Source organism: Ovis aries, chromosome 2 (assembly GCF_016772045.2).
Source record: "Ovis aries strain OAR_USU_Benz2616 breed Rambouillet chromosome 2, ARS-UI_Ramb_v3.0, whole genome shotgun sequence".
Lineage (NCBI taxonomy): Eukaryota > Metazoa > Chordata > Mammalia > Artiodactyla > Bovidae > Ovis > Ovis aries.
Genome location: NC_056055.1, coordinates 120993134 through 121020235, shown reverse-complemented (window position 1 = coordinate 121020235; position 27102 = coordinate 120993134). Strand labels below are relative to the sequence as shown.

The following is a 27102-nucleotide window of genomic DNA, read 5'->3' as shown; positions in this document are numbered from 1 at the left end:
CTTTCACAAGAAATGTAATTAGAATTTTAGAGCAACATTATAATATCTAAATTATAATACCCATAAATGTAATTATTGATTACCTCCATTAAATCCAATTTTCATTTCATTTTTAGTTATGTGTGATTCCATCTGGTATACACAAGAGAAAAGAAACCAAAGGAGAATTTGAATGGCAGCTGTATAATTGGAAGTCAAGTGTCTGCATATTCTTTCAACTATATTTGAACATACCTACCCAGGTAAGAATAAGTGATTGCTCATCTCTATACTTAACATGATTTTGAAAAATGATTCAAAACTATAAAAGATGTCTTTAGTTTGCACAGATTAAGAAGACAGTTTTATTGAGCAAAATGGTAAAATACATAAAAGCAAAACAAAATTGAAATCATAAATGTCTGTTCTCTAAAGATAACTTCTTTTATTATTTTGTTCTATATCACTTGTTTTTTGTTTTGTTGATTTTTCCCTTTAAACAATGTTGGACTAATTAGTATGTGTATTTTTTGTTGAATGTCTTTATTGTTTTTGTACCAAGTCTATTTTGTTCTATTTGAGAATATGAATTAATGTTCGTATTTCCCATTTTATCTGTTAAATATAAACATACATGGTTTAAAATGTTTTTAGATTGGGTTTATTATTCAGAGAATATCTTTATAGATAAATTGATATAAATAGTGCTCATTTTGCATGAGTAGAGTTACGAAAATTAGCATCACTGGTTCAAAGACTATAATGTTTTTAAAGCTTTTTATTCATATTGCTCAAATTACCTCCAGAAGGTGATAATGAGTTATAGTTTTCATTAGTCATTTTTGAAAATATTTGTTGACCCACTGATTTAGAGTTTTCCATTCAAACAATTTCCCTAATAAATCTAGTTTGTGTTGAATTAAAAATGCAAAAAACTAAGTTAAGATTCTAAATTTTGGTTGCGAGCAGTAGCATCCTCTACTCACATGTATTCAGCCAGTTTGTCCCTTACACAACTAAGCCTAGAAGGAAAGTGAATATTATATGTGCACAATCCTTTCACACTGTCTAAAAGTACATTATTTATAGATGACAGTGAAGTATACATTTATTTGATTAATATCTGCTGAAAACATTATTTCACTCAGCTCAAGCACTGTGATTATTTGATTATTGATTGTATGATGGTGGTGATAATGGATGTTAGGGGCAGGAAAACATAAAAATAGTTGCTAGTTGCTTTCTTCTTATAATTTTCAATAAAATATGATGAAATAAGAAATATATTCCAGTACTTTAGGCACAGATAGGATGTATTAAGTGCCAAGAAAGAAGTAAAAGGAAAGCGTGATTGTTGATAATGATACTTTCAGCTTGGGAACTGAACCCTTCACAAATGAGAAACCAGTTGAGTTGTGCTTTTTATTGGAGGTAGGATTTGACAGGTGAACATTTAAATAGAGGGTCAATTAGTGCATAGATACAGAGCTGAGAAAGCCTGGGGGTATTCAGAAAATTGGAAAATAGAGTAGATATAACAGAGTGATGAGAAATATGTTCTGTGGCTTGGATTCCTGAACTTTGGCATTTATATTTCATCATTATACGATGAGGGACAGTTGCAAGGGAATAAGATGATCTGTGCTTTATTCTAAGAAGATAAATCTGGAAGTGATATGTGTGTTAGACTAATGGAAAGCAAATCCAAAGGGAGGGAGAACAATTTGTAGGCTTTTCTGTTTTATTTTCATCAACATCTGTTTAAACACTTGTTATTTGCCAGGCACTATGGTAGGGACTGTAGAGAAAAAAGATGAAGAAGATATAATCCTCACTTTTGAGGCACTTATAGTTAGACATACATGGCAAAAAAAAAAAAAAAAGGAATACACCATGACAGAGTAACAACTGAGTCATACTCAAGGTAAGACTGATAGGTAACTAGCTATATTGAGATGTAGATACCAGGTTATCAACTAATACTGTTTTTCCAAAGACATCAAGTCTTATTACAGTTATACATGAAAACAGTGTTTCTAGACTTCGCAAGAATTCAAGCAAGAAACCAGTGAAACTTTACCTGTAGTGAAAATAGTGTAAATGTAAAATAAGGCAGTGGTAATGTGGTGGATATGCAGAGCACATCATGAGAAATGCTGGACTGGAAGAAACACAAGCTGGAATCAAGACTTCCGGAAGAAATACCAATAACCTCAGATATGCAGATGACACCACCCTTATGGCAGAAAGTGAAGAGGAACTAAAAAGCCTCTTGATGAAAGTGAAAGAGGAGAGTGAAAAAGTTGGCTTAAAGCTAAACATTCAGAAAATGAAGATCATGGCATCCGGTCCCATCACTTCATGGGAAATAGATGGGGAAACAGTGGAACAGTGGCTGACTTTAGTTTTTTGGGCTGCAAAGTCACTGCAGATGGTAATTGCCGCCATGAAATTAAAAGACGCTTACTCCTTGGAAGGAAAGTTATGACCAACCTAGACAGTATATTCAAAAACAGAGACATTACTTTGCCGACTAAGGTCCGTCTAGTCAAGGCTATGGTTTTTCCAGTAGTCATGTATGGATGTGAGAGTTGGACTGTGAAGAAGGCTGAGAGCCGAAGAATTGATGCTTTTAAACTGTGTTGTTGGAGAAGACTCTTGAGAGTCCCTTGGACTGCAAGGAGATCCAACCAGTCCATTCTGAAGGATATCAGCCCTGGGATTTCTTTGGAACAACTCATGCTAAAGCTGAAACTCCAGTACTTTGGCCACCTCATGCGAAGAGTTGACTCACTGGAAAAGACTTTGATGCTGGGAGGGATTGGAGGCAGGAGGAGAAGGGGACGACAGATGATGAGATGGCTGGATAGCATCACTGGCTCGATGGACGTGAGTCTGATTACACTCTGAGAGTTGGTGATGGACAGGGAGGCCTGGCTGGGATTTTCATGTGGGTAAAATAATAGGTTTGGTGTTGCCTTACTTTCATGTTTTTTGCTCATATGTTTGCTAAGGCACTCAGCATTTTAAAATTTCATTGCAATTCCTTATAATTAATTGAGGATTCATTTATTCACTATGAAAAGTGATGTGAGTTTCTTTAAAATTACAAGTATGATAACAGTAAAAGTAAGTTACACCAAATAAAACATAAGTAAAGACCTGATTTGATTCATAGCCATTGTGTGTGTGTGTGTGTGTGTGTGTGTGTGTGTGTGTGTGTGTGTGTGTGTGTATATATATATATATTTACTATGTATATAATTTAGCGTTTCTACCACTCCAGTACTCTTGCCTGGAAAATGCCATGGGCAGAGGAGCCTGATCGGCTGCAGTCCATGGGGTCGCCAAGAGTTGGACACGACTGAGCGAATTCACTTTCACTTTTCACTTTCATGTATTGGAGAAGGAAATGGCAACCCACTCCAGTGTTCTTGCCTGGAGAATCCCAGAGACAGAAGCTGTCTATGGGGTCGCACAGAGTTGGATACGACTAAAGTGACTTAACAGCAGCAGCAGCAGTCTCAAAAGTGAATGTATGTTCCTGCCCTAAGAGCTTAAGTAAATTTATTATAGGAGTCTTAGTGTAATGGACAGGAAAATTATCTTTACCACTTAGAGGTGCCTTAAGTTTTGCATTGTTGAAAGGAAAGGGAGCTTTGCTAATACGAAGTTATAAATAGATAAGTTTGTAGAAGTTAAGAATTCAACTTCTCCAGGAAGTCTTTCCTAATTTTTGTATCTGAGACCAGCTCTGTTGCCACTGATGAACCTTAACACCACTTATTAAACATTCCTCAGTTGTACCATGCATTGTGGTTTTGTCTATAATTTCCTGAGACTAAGATTCTTGAGAATTGAGTCATCATTTGTCATTCCAGATATAAATTCACTCTAAATAAAGCTCACCACAATGTTGGTTTTATAGATACTCTGTAAATATTTCTTAGATGCAAAATTGAATCCATTTCCATAATTTGTCTTAGTCATTCCTGCCCTAGCTTAGATGTTTTTGTGAGCTTCATGTTAGTTGTCTGTCTCTCTGTGATAAATCACTTTAAAACTTAGCAGCTTAAAACAGGACTTATGTTTTATCTCACAGTTTTCTGTGGACTCCAAATCTGGGCACAGCTTAGCTGAGGTTTTCGGCTCTAGGTCCTCTGCAGCTATAGTCATTTCACAGCTTAGCTGTGGCTGAAGAGTCCACTCCAGACTCAGCCATGGAGGGCCTCTCTCAATAGGGTTGCTTCCATGAAATTAAAGCTAGCTTTCTCTGGGGCAAGCAATCCAAGAGAGAGAGAAAAAGTGAGCATCCATGATGGAAACCGGGTTCCCCTATAACCAAATCTAGAAGTGTCATTCCATTTGTGGTAGTTTAATGATGGCCTCTTGTCGGGGTCTAGCCCCTGCAGGATCCAGGGGAACCTGAAGGAAAAACAGCGTTGGTGGATGATTTAGAGAGAGATAAGGAAAGAATATTGTAGATAAGAAAACAGAGGAGAGAAAGGGGCTGATATTTTTGGTTTACATAGAAAGCTAATAAAGTCTTAGAAGCCCAGGCAGAAAAGTGAACACAGAGAGCCTCTGTGTTCCAAGGGATCAGCCTGAAAAAGAAAGTAAGAGAGAAAAAAAGAGAAAAAAAGGAAAAACATAGGGGTGACCAAGCTTCTTCGAGCGAGGCCCAATAGCTTTATTTTTAAAAGGTAGTTTTATACCTTGTCTTATACATAGAGGGAAATGAAAGTTGCAAAGTCATACAGAGTCACCCCAGACATTACATCTGTTTTATCTTTTTCAAAACCAGGATTTTTTCTGCAAACCTTTCCCATAAACAATATTGCGTACATTATCTTCTGGCCTTGGAGGCCTGTGAACATTTTATGACCCTCTTTTGATAAAGGCTGCTCAACCAGAAAACTTATTTTCCCTCAAAGTGTTTTTTCTTTATATTCCTAATCTATGTCAGCCTCAGAAAGTATTAAACAAGTTACATTTCTCACAGAGCAAAGGTGCAGTGAGTTACAAGAAAGAACCAATTAGCTCAAAAGTCTGATGTATTTAATTTCAAGGCTACACTTGTTTTTCTTACTTTCCAACTATGTTAACTAATGCACTCCCAGGTGCACAGTGGATTAGAGATATGGGAACTTAGCAAGAAGCATTGGCCCAATGATGAAATCCTACACCAGCACTACTCTAATAGTTTTTAACTCTTTGAAAGGCTCTATGTTTCAGGCTTTCCATGCCTCTCACAGTTGGGAGGCTGCAAATAATCACATGCATAGCTGCAAGAGTCTGGACAGACCTGCCAAGCAAGCTAGAATGCTAACAGAGGGGGTTTGATTTGAAATATTTTTCTCATGTCCAAGAGACTTATTAGCTATAGCCCTAGGTTGATTTTCTCCAGAGAAAGGTGGTCAGGGATAGCCCCCTTTTAATGTCAGAGGAGTTAGTGAAAGTCATGAAATAGTAAAACAGACAGATTCTGGTTTTGGGGTAGATGCTCAAGAAAGCCTAGAGAACCCGTTGAGTCCTGAAGCCTTGCTTAACAGTTCTGTTCCACATGACCTTGTCATAGGTGGGATCTCCCGTGGTGGCTCCCAGCAGCCTCTAAAAAGATAGCTCAAGTCCTAACCTGTGTTATTTGTGAATGAGACAGTATTTGGAAACAGAATAAAGGCTTATAAAGATAAATGGAATTAAATAAAGGATCTTGAGTGGGAACATCCTGGATTAACTAGATGAGCTTTAAATCTAATAACATGTATCCTTAAGAGGTATATATAGAGAAGAAAGAAGGTTCTGTGGAGTCAGAGGCAAGGACTGGTATGATGCAACCACAACCAAGGATTGCCTGGCACCACTACCAGCTGAAGAGGCAAGAATAAAATCTCCCTTAGACCCTTCAGAGGAGGTGTAGTCTTTCTAACACCTCGATCTGACTCTTGTCCATCAAAACTATGAATGAATGAATTTCTGTTGTTTTTAGTCACCCAGTTTGTGGTGGTTTGTTATGGAAGCTGTGGGAAACTAATATACCACCCTTTTCTGTAGTCTTCTATATTTTAGAAATGCATCATAGATCTAGCCCTCATTCAGTGGCAGGGGGTCACCAAAAGGCATGAATATCAGGAAGCAGAAGCCATCTGAGAGTCTTGCTATTCTATTAGATTTCCGAATCCCTCCATTTGCTTGATATTTGATACATCTGTATAGCCAGACCATTAGAGTCATTATCTCACATTCTTAAAAATCACTATCTTTATTTTTGTATTTCCTAACTCTTTGATTAGAATTGTGATTCATTTGGATAGTCAAATTGGAAAACTTAATTTGAATTTCAGCTTTTTTTCTTAATACTCATAACCTTTTAATATATTAACCAGTCTTTTTCATTCTATTCCTTAAATTTTTATCACCTATCCCATTAGTATGTCTTTCTAGAAGTAGTAGTATAACCCCTAAGTGCTCTGTCTGTTTTTGAGCATTTCCTCTTCAAACCTTTTGCTGCAAAGGGCCTTTTGAAAATTCAAGTGGGATTACATAATTTCCTTATGTGGACTGGCTCTTGACTTCTAAAATCCAAAGTGTATCTTTAATCATTCCTTAATATAGGTCTAGGAAATTGTATAAAGCTTTCCAGATATATTATGTTCTTTCATTTTTGCTTACCTGTCTCTGGGATTCTCTTTTTCCAGTAATCAGATAGGTGTGTGTTTGTTTTTGTAACCAGAGCACCCTGCAGAATGCCTAATACAATGGCCAGCACAGAATAAGTTTTCATCTGTTGTAAACTAATGTTAAAGATGAAAGATGAAGAGAAGAGGCTTGAAACAGCAATAAAATGACTAAACTTACAGACTCCTTTAAGATGGAAACACATGTAAGAGAAAGGAAAACTATGGACTAATTAATGTTGGAGCAAGACTGGATAGTTTAAGGGTAGAATAAACACAAAGGCAAGTTTAGTGTAAATGTGTGGAAGAAGTAGAAGTCAAAAAAGTGTGAAAAAAGAGTTTTAGTTTTGAGACCCTATATAGAGTTTAGATTTGAATGTGGCTGTAATGTAGTTTAAGAGTATTAAAAGGTACATCCTCATAGAGTTTATATTATATTAGATAGGAAGTGTAGGGAAGATAAGAAGTAGAAGAAATAGATGACAAAAATGCAATGCAATGTTAAGAAAGCAGCAGAAAAGGAGTTTGAGTAAGCTCCAGGAGTTGGTGGATGGACTGGGAAGCCTGGCGTACTGCAGTCCATGGGGTCACAAAGAGGTGGACATGACTGAGCGACTAAACTGAACTGAACTGAACTGAAGTAAGACTAATAGTGCTCTTGTCTGGAGAATGCCTCTGGGGAAGTCCCTCAGTGGAGAGCATATCCAAATCGTATTCAGCAGATGTGTTATGCTTAATCAGCATTTAAATACCAAAGGAAATAATCTTTAAGCTGTTTGCAGAAACTGAAGAAAGCCATTTTACCGTCATTGACCTTTGATTGTACATGTAAAATTTACATTTAGTACATCTGTATGTGTATGATATTCAAATTAATCATTACCTGTATAATATTAACATTAGTTTTCATTTAATAAAGAGACAAAGGGAAAAATGCTTTGTATATTTATGTAATATGTAATTGTAACAAATGGTTTATTCATGAATGAATTGCTATTTGAATGAAATAGTGAAAACAGGGAAAGTGGTTTTTTATCAAATATGTTAGTCTCTATGTTACAGATTGGTAATCTATGGGCTTTTAGCTTAAACAAATTATTTATGCGATGAGGGTATTATATAGTATATCAAAGCCTTAAATATTTAGAAATAACATTCTGGCTTTTTTTTTTTAACCTCTGGAGATTCCCCAAGAGTTAACATTCTTTACAAAATGATTTATCTTGCTTTTAGAGCATAATCTATATTGACAAAATTTAGCTTAGCAAAAACATTCTTTAAAAACGATATTTTTTACACATGAAGACAGAAATAAATGAATGATTTACATAATTATGTGCAATGAAAGAAAAGATGAAAGTGGCTATCTCAGAAAAGGAAATTGTTAAATGATGAGTTTTGAATTGCATAGTTCATCAGTTCAGTGGCCTGACGGTCTAAACTGTAAACATTTTGATCAAATGCCACCTGTAATGGTCAACATCTCTTCATACAAGCAGTCTGTTCCATGTATTAATATTAATCACATCTATAGTTGACGAGTCTCTATAAATTACAGTTCTTATTTTGCAAGTAACAGAAAGGAGTTCTGTGTACTTTAAGCAAAAAAGTATTTTGTTGAAAGGATATGAGTTAGCTCATGGAATCAGAGGGTAATCAGAAAAACAGTTCTCAGGAAAGACAGGAGCCAGAGCATTTCCAGGGATCTGGAGAGCAGGAAGTGGAGAGAGACTGTGAAAAGTACTGCCATGGAGCTAAATCTGGACCAATAATGTGGTTTAATGCTATTCTTCTTACATTCACAAAGCCAGTGTGCATGGCTGGGTTTCAATCATTTGCCCTCTGCCAGGAACCTTGGCACTTGATTAACAATTCTCCTGAGACTGCTAGCATGTGGAGAGGGTAGGTTCCCAAAAAGAATTTCAGAGTTTTAGGACTAAGATGGGGAGTAGGGCAAGTAAAAACAATTGATGTTTCTAAAGCCTTTCTTCAGAACTGTCATTCAAAAAGTATCAAACTCTAACAGCAAAAAACTCAGAGAATAAAGATTTTGCCAGTAAAATTAGCATAGATTAAATAGTAATGTTGCTCAGGTTTTAATAGATATCTACTCTTATGAAAATTTCGTTTGTTCTTTCTTTTATACGTATGTTTATTGTCTGCCATGTGCTAAGTGCTGTCCTAAGCAGTGAACATAAAGCTATAAACAATAGAATTCGTTTTTGCTTTGTATAGAGTCTTAGTGAAAACTGAAATATATATAACAATTAATGTATTGCAGGAAGTCTAGAACCAGAGCTATCGTAGTTTCCTAGAGCTACTGGAAGAAAGAGCTACAAACTGAGTGGCTTAAGACAACAAAAATTCTAGAGGCTAGAAGTCTGAAATCTGGGTGTCAGAGGGTCATGTGTCCTCCAAAGATTCTAAGGGAGCATCCTGCTGTGTTTCCTCCAGCTTCTGGTGGCTGATGGTCTTTCTTGGCCTATGGCTGCTACCTCCCCTCTCTGGCTCCATCTTCACATGGCCTTCTTCCCTGTGTCTCTGGGTGTGTCCTCTCCTCTTCTTATGAAAATACCAGTCATTGGATTTAGGGTCTATCCTAAATCCAAAATGATTTCACCTCAATATCTTGAACTAATTACATCTGTAAAGACACTGTTTCAAAATAAGGTCACATGCTGAGGTTCTGAGTGGACATGAATTTGGGGGAGATGGTGTTTGTCCCACTATAGGGAGGTCACATGATACTGCTGGTGTTCTTTGTAGGGTCCCAGGGCCTATTTTGGGGGTATGCTAGAGAACCCCACTTGAAGGAAATAGCTGAGAGTGAATGCTCAGCAGAAGGAAAGGAGTGTGCAATGGACCCTCCCAGTGCTTGTGAGGAAGCATAGTTCATTGGGAGAAATGAAAGTATCAATAGTTCAGTTCAGCTGAAGCAAAGAGTACACGGGTCTGGTGAGAGGTGGAGAGGAGAGAGGACAGAGAAGAGGTTAAATGGAACAGACGATAAGGGATCATGTAAGGGGTTTGACATTATCCTGAATATAGTAGGTGCCTTTGAGGGAACAATGGTAGTTTGTTAGTCACTCGAGCCCTGTCTGATTCTTTGTGACCCCATAGACTGTAGTTATAAAATGAAAAAGAAAAAGAAAAACTGGAGAGAGAGAGTGAAAGAGTGAATCTAGGACACACAGCTGTATCTACAGTAAGATCTCAACACTATATCTGGCAACCTTCAACCTTTAATATTAAACACTAAAAGTAAAGGCACCTAAATGTTAGCAGTGGTGACTTTAATTTTACTCTTTCTAACATTTTTAAAGTACAGCGGGTCCAAAGAGCATATACTACTTTTATAATGGTGGGAATAAAAAGATTTTTTTGGTAAATTTTAGCACATTAAATAAATCTGATATAAAATTTATATAGCATAGTGTTTTTAAAAATAAGCAATTGATTTCAAGGATTCGGTATCTTTTGACTTACGAGGGAAAAGGGTAGTAAGTGAATAAAGAATTATACCTGAAGAAGATATTTCATAAAATATCCTGAAATATGTATGGAGATATTGATTGCACATCCTCAGTTGGGTTATGTAGCTAAATCAAGAAAAAGACTTCTACTTTTGGACATAAGATAGGAAATACATTTGGACTGAATGCATTTTTATTTTGATTTTGAAAACCATGTCAGTGAGTGAGCAATTTAATAAAGCATAGAAATTGATCCGTTTATGTAAGTTATCATCAGTAACTCCAGGTAACCTTATGTAAGGTGATTAGGCATAACATTCCTGTGAAGATTTTACTAATTTTTGTAAGACTGAAGTGTATTTAGATTTTTGGAATGCAAAATTAGAGCTTTAATGTTAAAGCTATTTTACATATCCAACGGTCGTGCTGTGAGAACAGAACACATTTGCATGTTCTTCTGTGTTTTCCACCCAGTTTCAGAATATTAAACAATATTCCATTAATGGCAACCCACTCCAGTACTCTTGCCTGGAAAATCCCATGGATGAAGGAGCCTGGTGGGCTGCGGTCCATGGGATCGCTAAGAGTTGGACACGACTGAGCGACTTCACTTTCACTTTTCACTTTCACGCATTGGAGAAGGCAATGGCAACCCACTCCAGTTGCCTGGAGAATCCCAGGGACAGAGGAGCCTGGTGGGCTGCCGTCTGTGGGGTCACACAGAGTCGGACACGACTGAAGCGACTCAGCAGCAGCAGCATTCCATTAACATATACTGGATGATGTGATGGGGCAATTAAAACTCTCACATCATCTTTTGACTATTTTTCTTGCAAGTGATAAAGCAATTTAATTACTGTCTCATAATAATAATTATAAAATGTTTATCAAAGAAAATCATTTGATACTTCTGTGGAGGTTTTTTGTTTTTTTGTTTTTGTTTTTCAAAGTATTGCTAATTGCTTAAATAGCATTGTTTACTTTGATTCATCAATAAAATTGTTTGCTAATCCTGACTGAGATGATGTATAAATATTTTGCTATTTAAGAATAGTTCAAATTCAAACATTTTACTTGCTAATGACTATAAAGTGAGCAGAGCTTCTTTCTTAAAAATAGTCTTGAATATATTCTAGTAAAATATATACTAGAAATACATTTCTTTGTTAATTATTTATAAGAAAATATAGATACCAAAAATTATAATAGAAAAGTAAACATTTCAGTAAAATGTGTGCTAAGTCACTTCAGTCATGTCCGACTCTTTGCCGCCCTATGGACTGTAACCCATCAGGCTCTTCTTTCCATGAGATTCTCTAGGCAAGAATGCTGGAGTGGGTTGCCATGCCATCCTCCAGGGGATCTTCCCTACCTGTGGATTGATTGAATCCACAACTCTTACATCTCCTGCATTGGCAGGCAAGTTCTTTACCACTAGCATTACCTGGGAAGCCCAAAATATATGAGTGTCACCACAGGTCTTTTTCATGATCTTCTCATTGAAAGTGTTAGTTGCTAAGTCATGTTTGCAACCCCATGGACTGTAGCCTGCTAGGTTCCTCTGTCCATGGGATTCACCAGGCAAGAATGCTGGAATGGGTAGCCATTCCCTTCCCCAGGGGATCTTCCCAACCCAGAGATTGAACATGGGTCTCCTGTATTGTTGGCAGATTCTTTACCATCTGAGCCAACAGAGCTCTACTTTCAGTGGAAAGTTTCACTTAAAAAAAATTTTTTTTTAATTGGAGGACAGTTGCTTTACAATATTGTGTTAGTTTCTGCCATACATCAACATGAATCAGCCATAGGTATACACATGTCCCCTCCTTCTTGACCCTCCCTTCCACTTCTCACCCCATCCCACCCCTGTAGGTGGTCACAGAGCACCAGGTTTGAGCTCCCTGTGTCATACAGCAAATTCCCACTGTCTGTCTATTTAACATGTGGTATTTGCAGCCATGAAATTAAAAGATGCTTACTCCTTGGAAGGAAAGTTATGACCAACCTAGATAGTATATTCAAAAGCAAAGACATTACTTTGCCAACAAAGATCCATCTAGTCAAGGCTATGGTTTTTCCAGTGGCCATGTATGGATGTGAGAGTTGGACTATGAAGAAAGCTGAGCGCCAAAGAATTGATGCTTTTGAACTGTGCTGTTGGAGAAGACTCTTGAGAGTCCCTTGGACTGCAAGGATATTCAACCAGTCCATCGTAGAGGAGATCAGTCCTAGGTGTTCAATGGAAGGACTGATGTTGAACCTGAAACTCCAATACTTCAGCCACCTGATGCGAAGAGTTGACTCATTGGAAAAGACCCTGATGCTGGGAGGAATTGGGGGCAAGAGGAGAAGGGGACGACAGAGGATGAGATGGCTGGATGTCATCATCAACTCGATGGACATGAGTTTGAGTGAACTCTGGGAGTTGGTGATGGACAGGGAGGCCTGGTGTGCTGCAATTCATGGGTTTGCAAAGAGTCGGACACGACTGAGTGACTGAACTGAACTGAATGTACATGCTGATTCAGTGTTACTCTCTCACTTGGTCCGTCCCTCTCCTTCCCACTCTAGTCCGCAAGTCTGTTCTCTATGTCTGTGCCTCCATTGCTTGACTTTTTCAAGCAAGTTTATATCTATTATTTAGTTAGCCCATCCCCAAAATATTTTTAGGTAACTTGTCCTATATAAAATTTCACTTAGTTAGGACTGTTATGGCATCACCGCCTCAATGGACATGAGTTTGAGCAAACTTCTGGAGACAGTGAAGGGCATGGAAGTCTGGCATGCTGCAGTCCATGGGGTCACAAAGAGTTGGACACAGCTTAGTGATTGAACAACAACAACAAGACTATGAACCTGAAGGTCTACCTGCTTGGAGTTTATAGGCTTCCCTCCACCCCCATTCTTGAGTTTTGTAAACTTCTGAGAATTAAAAATCAGCCCCAGTAGCATTAATAATATTAATTACAGTGTCCAGCACTTGGGTGTAGTTTTTAGCTGTCTGTATAAAGGAACCTGTCTAATCCTTATAAGGATAGTTTGAGGTAGGGGACTCAGTTACAGATGAAAAATCTGAAGCAGAAAGCAGTCAAGTAAATTTGCCCAAGATCAAATGACAGAAAGGGGATTAGAACCCCTGTGTACTATTTTATCCATCATACTCTACTTCATGAAGAAGATATAGATTCATATGAAAGAATTTTAATCCAAAAATATCAGACACCTCATCAGTATTCCCTGTCATCTTCTTGTGGAAATATCTGACATACAGCTCTGTGATAGTTGGGTTACATTTTTCTTATTCTCCCACGTTTTTGTACCACTCATCCTCATATTTCATTTATTTCAGATCCCTTGACTGTTCTCCTACCTCACATTCAGTTTTATAGTTTTATTTACATGTTTTCCAGTATACAGAAACATTCCAAGATAAACCTCTCATTTTGTTTACTTGGAAAAGATGAGAATATCATTTTGAGAAAGTAAAACATTAGTTCTGTATCCTAAAGATAACACTAATGCAAGCAGCAATAGTAAGTTTCCAGAGTAGCGAGAACATTAGAAAGAGTTTTTATATCCCCTTTCATAATTTAAACTTACACTTGATATTAAATTTTATTGTGAGAGGAAAATTACACATTTTCTATTCCTTGTGATAAACCAAGCACACACAGTAATATCCCTGTTATAACCTCAAATCCCTGGATAGACCAGAAAATAAATATATAGAATTCAATTTAGAATTGTATTGGAAAATAAGAGAACTTTCAATAGACCAAAAAGTATGAAAAATCCATAAAAGGATACACTGGGAAGTGACAACTGAAGATGGGCCCTGGGGAGGGCAGTTTGAGGGAGGGTGGATACACTACATGTATAGCTAAGTCCCTTCACTGTTTACCTGAAACTGTCCCAATGCTGTTTAATGGCTATTATCATTCAGTCACTTAAGTTGTGTCCGACTCTTTGTCACCCCGTGGGCTGTAGCTCCTCTGTTTATGAGATTTCCCAGGCAAGAATACTGGAGTGCGTTGCCCTTTCCTTCTCCAGGGGATCTTCCCACACAGGGATAGAACCCCCATCTCCTGTGTCTTGTGCATTGGCAGGTGGGTTCTTTGCCTGTGAGTCATCAGGGTAGCCCTACCCCAATACAAAATTAAAAAAAAAAACAATTTTTAAAGAAGAAAACAAACCCCAGGCCTTGGGTAAGGCACTTAACCAAAGGTGGGTGTTGCATTAAGAATGCACCATTTTCAGAAATGGCAGGTTCCAGCTTGCTGGAGAAGCCTTGAGCTGGGATGAGTAACTGCTTACTTAGTTGTGATGCAGAGGAGCTTTGTCAAGTATTCAAACTGGTAAAAGAAAGCCCCAGTTATCTTCTACGGTCTGGATACTGAAGATATGTGCTTGGATTGGAGAAAAACAGTTAAGTGTTCTGGTCTTAGCAACCATGACGGGAATCAGAGAACTCTCTCCTTTCACTCTCATTGAAGACAGATTACAGTACTGAGATAACAAGAGTTAATGAAGTAAGCAGAGTGCAGTTAACATATAACAGCAGAAGGATGGGGGGATTCCTTGAATAGAAGAGAGTAAAGCAAAAAACTGAATTAAAAACTTGATCATATTCCTTTACCATTTCATCTTGTAGTTTGTGTGTGTGTCCCCAGTTGTGTCCAATGGACTGTAACCCATCAAGCTCCTGTGTCCACGGAATTTTTCCAGGCAAGAATACTGGAGTGAGTTGCCATTTCCTTCTCCAGGGGATCTTCCTGACCCAGGGATTGAACCTGCATCTCTTGTGTCTCCTCCATTGGCGAGCAGATTGTTTGCCACTGTGACACCTGGGAAGCCCCTACTGTTCAACTTGTTATGCTTTAACAATGCAAGGCATAAATTAGAAATATTTCAGCCTAAAATTTCACTGTATATTTGAAATGTTAGGAATAGTGTTAAAAATTAGGAATGAATATAGAGGACCAAGGTTATTTTATCATTTCAAAACAAAACAAATTTCTTATTGAGAATGCTTTTTGCTGTTTTAATGTAATTCTTTCCAAAATTAAAGCATGATACATAACTTTTACATTAAAACATCATGAAATATTTCAGTGTTAAAACCATAAAAAATATTGCAGTGTTCAATTGTGTCATCACCAAAGTTTTAGTAAATTGTTTTCTGATAATTATTCCTCAACAGCAGGGGAAAACTTTTTTGCCTTTGTAAAATCTGAGTTGTTTAGTTTTTGTATAGAGTTTGGGCTGTTTTTTTCTGTTTATTCACACTTCTCAGGGACAATTTAAACAATGATGAAGAAAATAAACTCTTATGAAATACTTTATTGAAGTATTGGAATGCAAAAAAGTAGAGAGTATACCTCTTCTCCATCCCAACTCTCACTTAGGAATTAAATTGAACCCACTTTAAATAGCAAATGGCACTCTAGTTTGTCAGGCTTTTATAATGACTGGTTATTTATTCTAGAAATAGAACCTTGTATGTCTATCTGTGTGGTAGGGCATAAAGAATGGTTTTTCTGTCTTCTGAGCTATGAAGTTTCCGAATAGTAACAAAGTATTTTCCAGAATTACACTGTAGATTTTTAGCTTTTTAGCTGGCTTGTTTCTTTCCACTTCCAAACCTAGATATAAGGTTATTTAGCTTTTTTAACTTATTATTCCCAAGCCTAACAAATTTCAAGCCATAGTCTTAATATTTCGTTGCAAACAAACCCATTAAATTAATGTTGAAAAGGTGTTGGATTTTTTTTTTTCTTCTATCCCTGATAGTTACAATGCTAGTAAAACTTTGGAATTTTCTGGAGTCCTTTGTTTTTCGCAACTTGCAAAATTGCTAAGTTAGTGTTTTGGGTTGTACAGAATCAGCATTTCAGTAACTAGTCAGTATGATTTGGTATGATGCATGAATATAGACAATAATGTATATTATTTAGCATATATTTTTAAGAGCCTACTGCTATACAGCCCCCCTTCTGTCTTTCCACTGGTAACCACTGGTTTATTCTCTTTATGTGTGAGTCTGCTTCTGTTTTGTTATATTCACTACTTTATTTTATTTTTTCGATCAGACATGTAAATGATATCATATAATACTTTTATTTCTCTTTCTGATTTATTTCACTGGGCATAATTCCCTCCAAGTCCATCCATGTTGCTGCAAATGGCAAAATTTTTATACTTTTTATGGCTGAGTAGTATTCCAGTGTTTGTGTGTATATGTGTGTGTGTACACCACATCTTCTTTATCCATTTATCTCTTGATGGAAACTTAGATTGCTTCTATTAATATTTCTTGGCAATTGTAAATAATGCTGCTATGAGTATTGGATACAATTTGAAGTCTCTCTGAGAGGTCAATCATAGATCATATCTTAAATATAATCTTTCTATATCTACAAGTCTTATAGATTACATTTGGAACTATTTTCAGTTATTTTATAGAAAAACATGTATGTTCAAATGTTAGTAACACTCAAGATAGTGCTATGTTACTGCTTCTAGTCACTCACAGAGTTTTGGGCTAATAAGTCTGCAACTTTCATTAGAGTATTTTTATGAATTTTCTATGGCAAGCCAAATCAGAGGATTGCTGACTTGAACATGAATTGCTGCTGGGTTTGAGACAGAACATCAATTTATGTGCAACATGTTAAATTTGCATGATTCAGTGATTCTCCTCCAATACTCCAGTAGTAGGAAGCATATTCCTCCTGAGGCTTTTTTTTTTTTTTTTAATCTCAGGATAATATATACTCTCTCCTTAGCCATCTAACAGATGCAAACTGTAGTTAAGAGATGATTGATGCTATGTTTAAATATTTCATACTTGCAAATTGCTATCACAAAATTTTCAGTTAGCATTATAAACAGATTATGCTCATTTTTTATCTGCTTTTTGGTACTTCTTGGAGTTCACCTTGAATATCATTTATCTTTCCTCTACAGTGATTCCATGTTGTTGGATCAGGATTTGTGTCCCCAATTTTATAAAAAAAACAATGTCGACTTGGCAAAGCCCAATTAAATATTACATTATTCCCTTTCATCTTTAATGAATGGTATAAAGTTCCTTGTTTTTATTGATGTACATTTCAATGTACATTTCAATGCAAAATCTTCATGCTTTCACCTTTCACTCTGAGATCTTTTGATAGGTTTCCGATCAACTTTTGGTTTTCATGAAAGGCTTACACTCCTTGAAGAGCACGTTTGATTAGCAGTTAATCTAAAACTGCATGAAGTCAGGTGAGCAGCTTCTCTTTGGCCGGAAGACCTGTATCAGTGTCCTAGAACTAGTCCACTCTTCCAGATATACCAGGGCCTTGTACTGCTGCTCAAGCTTTAATTCTGTGATTACTTCGTCTTTCCACACCCCCTTATTTTCAGACACTGAATATTATCCATTAATTTTTTGAAAAATATAATGCATTCATTTGCTTCCATTCTTAGTGACAGCTTTATTTCCCTACCATCATCTTTTGCCTGAGCTACAGCAACAGCTTTTTAACTCTTCTTCTAGAAGTTTCTTCAACAATGTGAATATATTAATATGTAAATCTACATACAGATTTATTATCTCCCAGTCACCTTCAGTTGATTCCTATTGCAAGGCTGAACGTACCAAACAGGTTTCTTCCTGGCCTTATCTCCTCAGCTCTCTCTGTTGTCACTGCTTCCACCTTTCTCCGCTCTTCATCCTTATTGGCCTGTTTTCAGTTCTTTAAATGCCATGTTTGCACACCTTCAAACCTTTCCCTGTTCCTTCTGCGTGGTAAACTTCACTTACATCTTTCAAATTATAGTCTAAACATGACTTCCTCCAAAAAGGACCCCTTGATTTTTTTTTTTTTTATACCAGCTAAGGTTTTCTTGTAGTAAGCCACCATAATACCCTATAAATCATTATATTTTTCTTCTCCTTATGTGGGAGTTATTTTCTCCCATTTCTGTCTTTGCTGATGGTGTATAAATTCCATGAGGCATAGCTTAATTCTATCTTGCTCACTTGTATTATAATATAATTCACAATGTAAGTTCATAGTAAATATTGTTTAAATAAGGGACTGAATGATTGAAAGATACCTTTGTTACTACTTTTAAAGACAGAGCATTTCTTGAGAGAAGTCAGTTTATCCCTTTTAAGTATCTTTTAGGTTTTCTGACACTGTCTCTAAATTAAAGAACTTAATAAAGATCTATACCTTAACCCCGTACACTAATTATGATTAAAATGAATATTGGAGGATAAATCATATTATATAAGTTATTGTATTTGTTGAGAGATGCTCCTATTTCAGTTTGCTTGTTAAACACCAAATTTTTTGACTATATTAAAATTAAGTGTTTTATAAGGAAAATATTTTTATTTATTGGTCAGTTTTTATATGTTTCTAGTTGGTGACAAGTTTTTGTTATATGTCTACTTTATCTGTCGTTTTCTTTACAAAGAAGCAACACAATATATTTTTAAATTGGAATATTGACTACAGCTATGTAACTATTAGGCAAATCATTTTTATGACTTATTAGTATGATTCTATCCAGTAGGCAATATTCCAAATCATAACACTTTAGTAATCTTCATTGGAAAAAAAAAAGTAATTTATGTATTTTTTAGAACTTAATTTAGCAAGAACCAAGTGAAGGATTTGACAGATAAGATGCTTGCCCTCCCAGTGTGTTCAAAAGAATGCTGAAGCTGGAAAAGCTTAATATGTCATTAGCTTGGCAATTCCTCTTAGAACTCAACACTATTAATCATTAGAGGGAGGTTTTGTAATATGTCAGGGGCTTATAATTTGTTCTATTCTAAAATAGCATTAGTGACAGGAAAATGATTTCAGTTTATGTGTTTTAGTCTTCGTAAGTTTTTTAATCATACAGTGACAGAAATTGTTCTGGTCTTCTCAAAAAATAAAATTTACATAATTAGACTAATTTATAATTTCTTAAATGGAATTAATTTGCATGACTGTTTTATTATTATAAAATAAGATTTGAATGGAGTGAATAGGTGATATTATAACTCCTTTGTAACAATTTATAGTTCCTGGTTTTATGCACTAATATTATATCAAGGGTATATATGTTACCATGTGGGATAAGTCTTAAAATGTTTGAATGAAGTGTTTAAAGATGACTTTTAGTAGTATTTACTTAAAGTTCATTTGCTTCATTTTCACAGTCCCAAATTACTTTGCAAATAACCAAGATTCCTCAGTATAGGTTAATATGATCCAGAGAGTTTCCTTTATATAGTCCATTGGAGTTTCTGCTAGAATAAGGAGTATATCTTAGGAAATTGTGTATTTTGAAGACAAAAATAAAGGGCACATTGTAGGGACTTCTTAAAAAAAGATTATAGCTTGGAGGCTACTATGGTTTGTATTTCTCAGGGTCAATTAGCACAATCTCAGATACAATCTATTTTATCTAAGTAATAAAGCAATTTTATCTCAGAAGACTGCAGGACTGCATGTAATCTGTCTGTGAAATGCAACCCAGATACTGAAAAGTTTAATGATATTAATAATTTCTGAAAGTTGACTTTTTGAAGAATCCCATGATATTTTAAAGAATATGACACTTATTCTTCTGACACAGCAAATTTCAAAGAAAAGTGTTAAATGAAATGTTAATGTCTGTTTAAATCCTTTGTCAGTGTAGAACAAATCAGAAAAAAAGGTGTTTGCAATTGGAGAAGAAAGAATAGAAGAACATAGAACATGCCCTTGGAAGAGAGGGAAGAAGTAAAAAATAGGGGTGAATTAAAGGGGCAACTTTTCCAGTTTTCTGATTGCCATCCATCTGTTCCATCATGAGACTAAAAAGCTTAAGATTATGAAGACCTGAATGTATATTCTAACTGAGTGCTGAAAATGAGAGTTACAATAAGAATAAAAGGAAATGTTATCTACATTAGATTCAGTTGCTTGTTGCCTGAGAATCCAATCCTGAGAGACAAGTGCTGGGTAAAAGGAAAGACAGCTTTGTTGAGGAAGCTGACAGTCCTGGGCTGAAGGTGGACTCATGTCCCAAAGAGCAACTTCCAGCTCCCTAGGTTTTGCTGGGAGACTTCCCTGGTGGCTCAGATGGTAAAGCGTCTGCCTACCATGCGGGAGACCCAGCCAGGTTCGATCCCTGGGTTGGGAAGATCCTCTGGAGAAGGAAATGGCAACCCATTCCAGTACTCTTGCCTGAAAAATCCCATGGACAGAAGAATGTGGTGGGCTACAGTCCATGGGGTCACAAAGAGTCAGACAGGCTATAGTCCTTGGGGTCGCAAGAGTCGGACACAACTGAGTGACTTCACTTCACTTTATGTAGGAAAAAGAAGAAAGGGCTTTTATTTTCAGAGATGATTGCCTTGGTCACATGATTCCAAGTAGCCATCAAGTCTTGCTTGCAACTGGAACATTATCTAAGTCAGAAATCTCTGGCTAGCTAGTTCTGAAAAAAACAAGAAACGAGGGACATAGACAAACTGAAGCAGATAGAACTAATCTTCAGTCTCAACAGGCATCATCAGCTTTTTTTCATTAGCAGCAAGCTAAGCTAAGTAAATAGTGGTCTAGGGTAGAAGTCTAGGCTTCCCAGGTGACTCAGTGGTAAAGAATCTGCCTGTCAAGCAGGAGACATGGGTTTTGACCCCGGGTCAGGAAGATCCCCTGGAGAAGGAAATGGCAACTCATTCCAGCTTTTTGCTTGGAAAATCCCATGAACAGAGGAGGCTGGCAGGCTACAGTCCATGGAGTCACAAAGAGACAGACATGGCTAAGCGACTAAATAACAACAGGGTAGATGTCAGGTGTGGTAAGCCCAGAGTCACAGCCCTATCATAAGTAAGAAATAGAGTTGAAACAATGCTAAGGAGCTGAGAGTCCCTAGTTACATCTCATGGCCTGTTATAAAAATACCTTTATTATTTCAAAATTCCTCAAGGTAACATGGAATGAGTGCAACCATTCTCAGATAAAAGTAAATTTCATGGTTTGCAAAATGATATAACCAAACCAAGATACCCCAGTGCTCTGTCTTAGAAAACAAGTTTCTAATCCAAGAATCTTTTACCTACCCCATGACTAAATAATAATACTGACTTTGAAAAAGAAAGGGAAGATATAGTCATCTAGAATAAAGTGAAAAAATGTACTTTTAAAATGTTATTGAATTTATATTTCCAGTGGTTTTTTAAATATTTATTTTTGTAAGCATTTTTTTCACTTTTAAATGAAGTTCTTTTTGTGGAGCTTTCCTCTTCTTGTCCTTTCCTTTCTTCTTTCTATCCCTCTCTTCCTCTGTTTCCCCTCCTTTCGTCTGTTCTTCCATTGAGAGTTCTTTTTGGGGTGATGAAAATGTTCTGTATAAATGTAGTTAGATAGTGATGGTTGCATAACTTTGTAAATATTCTAAAAGCCACTGAATTGTGTATTTTAAATGAGTGAACTCTATGGTATGTAAATTATATATCAAGTAAATGCCAACCAGAGGTTAACTAAGGTGACTGGACTGGACTAAGTAAAGTACAAGGATACTAGGTCTTTTCTCAGATTGATTACAACTAATTACAAGGCTAGACATTTAGTTTCAGGACTCAACTGGTAGTCCTTTCTGGTCTTACCAATCTCGTGCTTTTTAGTCTTGTGATGGAAGAGCTGGACTGACAATCAGAAAGCTGGCATCAGTCTCAGCTTTAATTCACCTGTATCACCTTGTGGAATTTGTGTCCTACATCCTGGGAAGAGAGACTGTCAGCAATAATTCAGAGACAGGATTAAATGAATACAGGCCACAGGATGACAAGCCCTTGAACTCATAGTATTCAATTGAAAAGTGAATAAAAAGCACACAAACATATAAGACATTTACTGCATTTCGACAGATATAGTTGGATAAATATACTTGAACATTTATGTTTAAAGTCTGGTAAACTATATTCATTCTCAGATGCCAACTCATAATGGTGAAGATTGAGTTTTTGAAAAAAAAAAAATTTAATTTCTGTTTTTGAAAAAGTTTTAGATGCTCAGAAAATACTTTTTGTCTACACTAGGAAAATTTTCAAAATACTTAACAGTTTAACTGTGTTTTAAAGCTAAGGCAGTGAGAATCCAGCCAATTTGAATATAAGTGTCATTATACAAATAAAGGTTGTTGTCTTTCTATTGTCTGTAAACAATGTCGATTTGGCTGTTTTTGTTGCCTCATCTTACTCATTACAACAGGAAAATCCTTTTCCCATTCTCTCTTATGGCAAAACGTGGCTGCTTTTTAATGACTCTGAGTGCTTCTCAGGAAACCGCTGGAAGCTTTTAAAGCATGTCTCATTGGATTATAAAAGATTGTTCCTTTTTTGCATTTGTTCAAGCTAGTGCTATTTGCTAGAATTACCCAATGGTTTCTTTACACTTACTTCCTTACATTCTGTGCCAGAAATTGCCTACACACTCTAAATTATGAGAATAGCTCAGGTGATCCATGTTAGGAAGGAAGATCCATTTTAACAGTTTTTCCCAATGGAAACTATACTATAATTTATTCCAATTAGTTAAAAAATAGCAAAAAATACATTACTATAGAATGTCTAGAGAATTTATTCATATTTATTCAACTGTGCTATCATTTGAAAAATTAGTTTCTTGTCATTTTAAAAAGTTGTTCTGTTGTAAAACATGAGTGCCCAGCCTTAGTGAAAGTTTGGCTTAATGGGAGTTTGATGCCATGGGAAAAATTCTTTAAAATAATTCGGAGGACCCTTATTGATTATTTGGTCTCACCCTCTCATTAACAAACAGCAGATTTATTCTTTTAAGGTGGAGCTTTTATTTCCCCTTTTTAACAGTTTTGAATCAGTCACAGTCACTAATAAACTTGGTAGTCCTACCCCTGTAGGGCTGTACAAATTATGAAATTTTAAATATGTGAAGTCTAAACTAAAAACTTACATTTTAACTTGGAATATCTGTATGTGTTTGTGTGCATGTGTGTGTATGTGTTTTGTGTTTACAGAGGGATGTAGGTGATAACACAGTGATAAAATGTTAATTATGCCATACTATATTTTTTCTTTTAGAACATTATTAGTAAAATTTCAGATTAAAAATATGAAGGGTTATCATCACCAGCTCTTTGTTGTGGTAACTTCCATCCACCCATTTAGTCACTCATCAATTGATTATTTTTGTCTTTTTGTCCCATGTATGTCAGGGTTGGGATTAAAACCATAAAGAAGGCATAGCTTTTGCATTTGAGAATCTTTTTATTTCATTTGAGAATCTATTTATTTCACTATAATAGAGTGAAAGCATGTATAAATTAATAATTTCAAATACTGTGACAGAATATATGAAGACTTGCAGGAAGAGTAATTATTTGTTTGGGAGTGGAGCACTCCAGTGCATGAGGAAAAGCTTTACAGGAAGAGGGACAGGTAGAGCTGAAGAATGAAACTATGGAGGTCTCCGAGCAGAGAATGGACAATCACATCTTCATTTTTGGAAATATAACTCTAACTGCTTTTTCCTTACACATAGAAGAGCACTTCAAATAGAGCTAAGTAGCTATTCTTTGTTTTTAATCAAAGATAAAGTGTTAAACCTCTTTCTTCATATTTTCTTAATTTTTAAAATATTTCTCATGTTGTTGAGGCAGTCCGAGCATGGGTTAGAATTTCCAGACATAAAGCATTTCAGAAGGGAGTCAGTTTGTTAAGAACAAAGAGCAGAGATAAAGTGGGTACTGCAAGGCAACAGGCCAACCTCCTGACAGACCGAGGAGAGTCAACCGATTTCGTGCATTAATAGCCACTTTTTATAGTCTCAAGACAAAGAAAATTCTTGCTAAAAGGTTGGCATTAGGTGATTGGTTGGGGTGCAAGAGTATTTACTGGAGTGGGCATCTTTGCCTAAATGCGAGTCAGGAAGCTTGTTAGTGGTGATCAGGGGCCTTTGGCAACAGTTACAAAGGGGCTCAGTCGGCTTCAGAGGTGACCTTGATTCTGGGCTCCACTTCTGTGGCCTTGGTGCAAAGCCTCGCACCTGAGGTCTTGGGGGCAGGACTCAATACATGTGTCAAAAAATTCAAAATTTAAAAAAAAAATCATTCTCAATTGTAGATAAATACTGAATAACCACTGGACATACTGTTATTTTATTGACTTTTTCATTTCTCTTTAGGTTTACTTTTTTATCCATCATATGTTAATACTCTTTAAATACTGTATTTATGCCTTTCAAAATTCTCCAAATTCCTTTTAATATTTTAGTCAAAAATTCATCAGATTTCATTTAAAGTGCTAGTTCAACTAGGAATTAGTTCTTATCAATACCCTTTTAAAACAATAAATTTGTCTATATTAATTGGTTAATTTCTAAGAATAAATTCAGTTGTCAGGTTTGTACAAATACATATGTATGTGTATATGTACATGTATGCATAGGTATTACACATACACCATACACACATACAATTTACATATTATTTATATATATGTGTGTGTGTGTGTGTGTGTGTGTGTTCATAACTTAATTCCTGAAACTGAATGACAGGCCATGCCTTCAACCTCTCCTACACTTAAATAGCCTTAATCAATCTGATGTTGTATTTGTTATTTACAGACATGAAATTTAAAAATATAAACTTATTTTAAACTTCCTTTTTACTTTGTATTTGAAACTCTGATGTATTTTCTAATTTAATTAAATATATGTGCATCTATTTAAAGTAAATAAACATTCAAATTAAATAAATAATTTTAATAGGATATTATTAATCAATTTTGAACTCAGGCAGGAATTTTGATTCACAAAAGATCCCTGCACTTATTTAAAAAGAAATTTTCTCAACTGTTACTGAAAATACCTTTTTCCTTCCTGAGCCTTTTCCAGGACACACAGGTCACAGGATGTAATAAGACTCTCTTTCTTACTGTGACTGCATGAAAGCAGTAGAGTTTCTCTGAGCCTGTGCTAATTAGAGGCACTGACCCTATAGAGGCACTATTTATTTCTCTGCTGCTTCAGTTTCCGGACCCCTGGACTCCTCAAACATCTCTTTGACCTCCTTTCTGAGAACTACTGCTTAGAAGATGAGCTGCTCAGAAATCAGGTAGAGATTCAGGTTAATCTTTAGTACTATGTAGTCTGCTTTTCAAGTCAACCACGGATGGCTTCTTCTCCTTAGCTGTTTCCAGTTTATTCATTGCTCCTGAGGATGAAAAAGTCATGTTCTACCAGCTGAGGGTGAGTCTTTGAGAAACTCAATTTGCTTATAATTGATCCCTGCTTTTCTGTAGCACTACACTCGAAGAGCACAGTAAAGTATTGATGTTATGTGTCCCATTTTCAAGATGAGGAAGTATCTTTATTCCTTTAAAACTGTTCAGTATGTCTGTAGAGACAATTATTCCCATGTTATGGCCCTATTAAAAGAAATTAAATTCCAGAAAATATGGGATTTACCTTTGCCCATACAGACAACGGTAGTGAGAATTGTAACTTGTTTTCCTAATGTAGTATTCTTTCTGCTTCGCAATGTTGCTTACACACATTAGGCTCTTTCATTAGTTTTAAATAAAGCAATATAGTCTTATAGAGATTCTATGACTGTGATCTGACTGCATTTTAATAGTACTACACACTTGTAAAGCATATTCTGTTAAAAATTCCTGACAAAGGATTAAATTTTAAAAATATGATGAAAACACAAAATTTCTGTGCTAACTAGTATTTTTTAACTCCATATAATTTTAGCAACTCAAAAGTCGGTTAAAGGTATTTTATGAAACATTGAACATATCAAAATCATTTTCAAAAGCATTAGCAGAAATATAAATGTTCATGATTGGTTAGCATTTTAAGACAGGTAAAGGTGAGCTGAAAATAGCACTTTTAAAATTTCTTTTTATTTTCAGACTTCCATCATGTTTCCATTTTTAAAAGCATATATGTTTCTGTGTGTCTATATATGCATATATGGGTATATACACACACTATATGTATATAATATGTGTATGTATACATATGTGTGTGAACTTGAGTTTCAGTCCTAAAAATAAACCTTAAAAGTCAAGTGTATCTTTGCCTCATTTCAGGATCTTTTGGTATTTTATTTACTATAGATATTAAAAGATAATTGTGTCTTAAATGTGCGACTGTTGGAGGAATCGTCCTCTGGCCTTATGTTAGAAATCTGTCATATTGGTTTGCCACATGGAAAACATGAGATTGTTATTTGAACTGATGACAAAGAGGACTGCTGACTAGGAACACAGGAAACATGCCAATTAAAAAGTTGCAACTCTTTTAACCTGAAAATTTTTATAAATTTTTATATGTATGTAAATTTTGTAATATAGAGAATACTTCATCAAAATTACTAGTTTAATCCACTATAGTAGTTATAAATTATTTTAAATGTTTATTAAGAATAATTTCATGCATGTGCAAAGTTCACAGTGGTGTGATTAACCCTCATGTATCCCTCACCCACCTTCAGCAATTTCCATGCATGGACATTCTGTTCATCTGTATGCTCTTTTCTTACCCCTCTCCTAGTATTATTTTGATGCAAATTCCAGCAGTCTTTAATTTCATCTATGAGTATCTCTGTGTGAATATCTAAAACTATTTTAAATGTAATTACTGTGTCATTAGGATGTGAAAATAATTATAGTAATTCTTTAATAGCATCAACTGCTAGCCATGTTTAAATTGCCAATTGTCTCATAGTGTTTTCAGTTTGCTTGTTTTAAATATAACATATTCCTTAACAAGTCCATAACTTACATTATTCATGTCTTTTTAGTCAATTTTCTCATTCGTCTTTCTCTCTTTCTACCCTCCATGTAACAAATAAATGTAGAAGAAACCATTCCTTTGTGCTAGAGAGTTTCTCACTATCTAGATTTTAAAGATGGCAACCCTGTGGAGTAGTTTAACGTGTTCCTCAGTTCT

General features: G+C 35.8%; 1 protein-coding gene across 20 annotated transcripts in view; it reads left to right on the top strand.

The window, feature by feature from the left end:
* GULP1 (GULP PTB domain containing engulfment adaptor 1) overlaps positions 1-27102 on the top strand; it is a 328660-nt gene that overhangs the window by 131531 nt on the left and 170027 nt on the right. For 16 of the 20 annotated variants that reach the window (XM_042243642.2, XM_060409645.1, XM_012131476.4 and 13 more), the window contains exon 2: positions 117-242. The gene's annotated coding sequence lies outside the window, so the exon portion shown is untranslated. Of the gene's footprint in view, positions 1-116; positions 25390-27102 lie in introns of all 20 variants that reach the window. The other 4 variants (XM_060409653.1, XM_060409648.1, XM_060409644.1 and 1 more) reach the window with 1 other exon arrangement.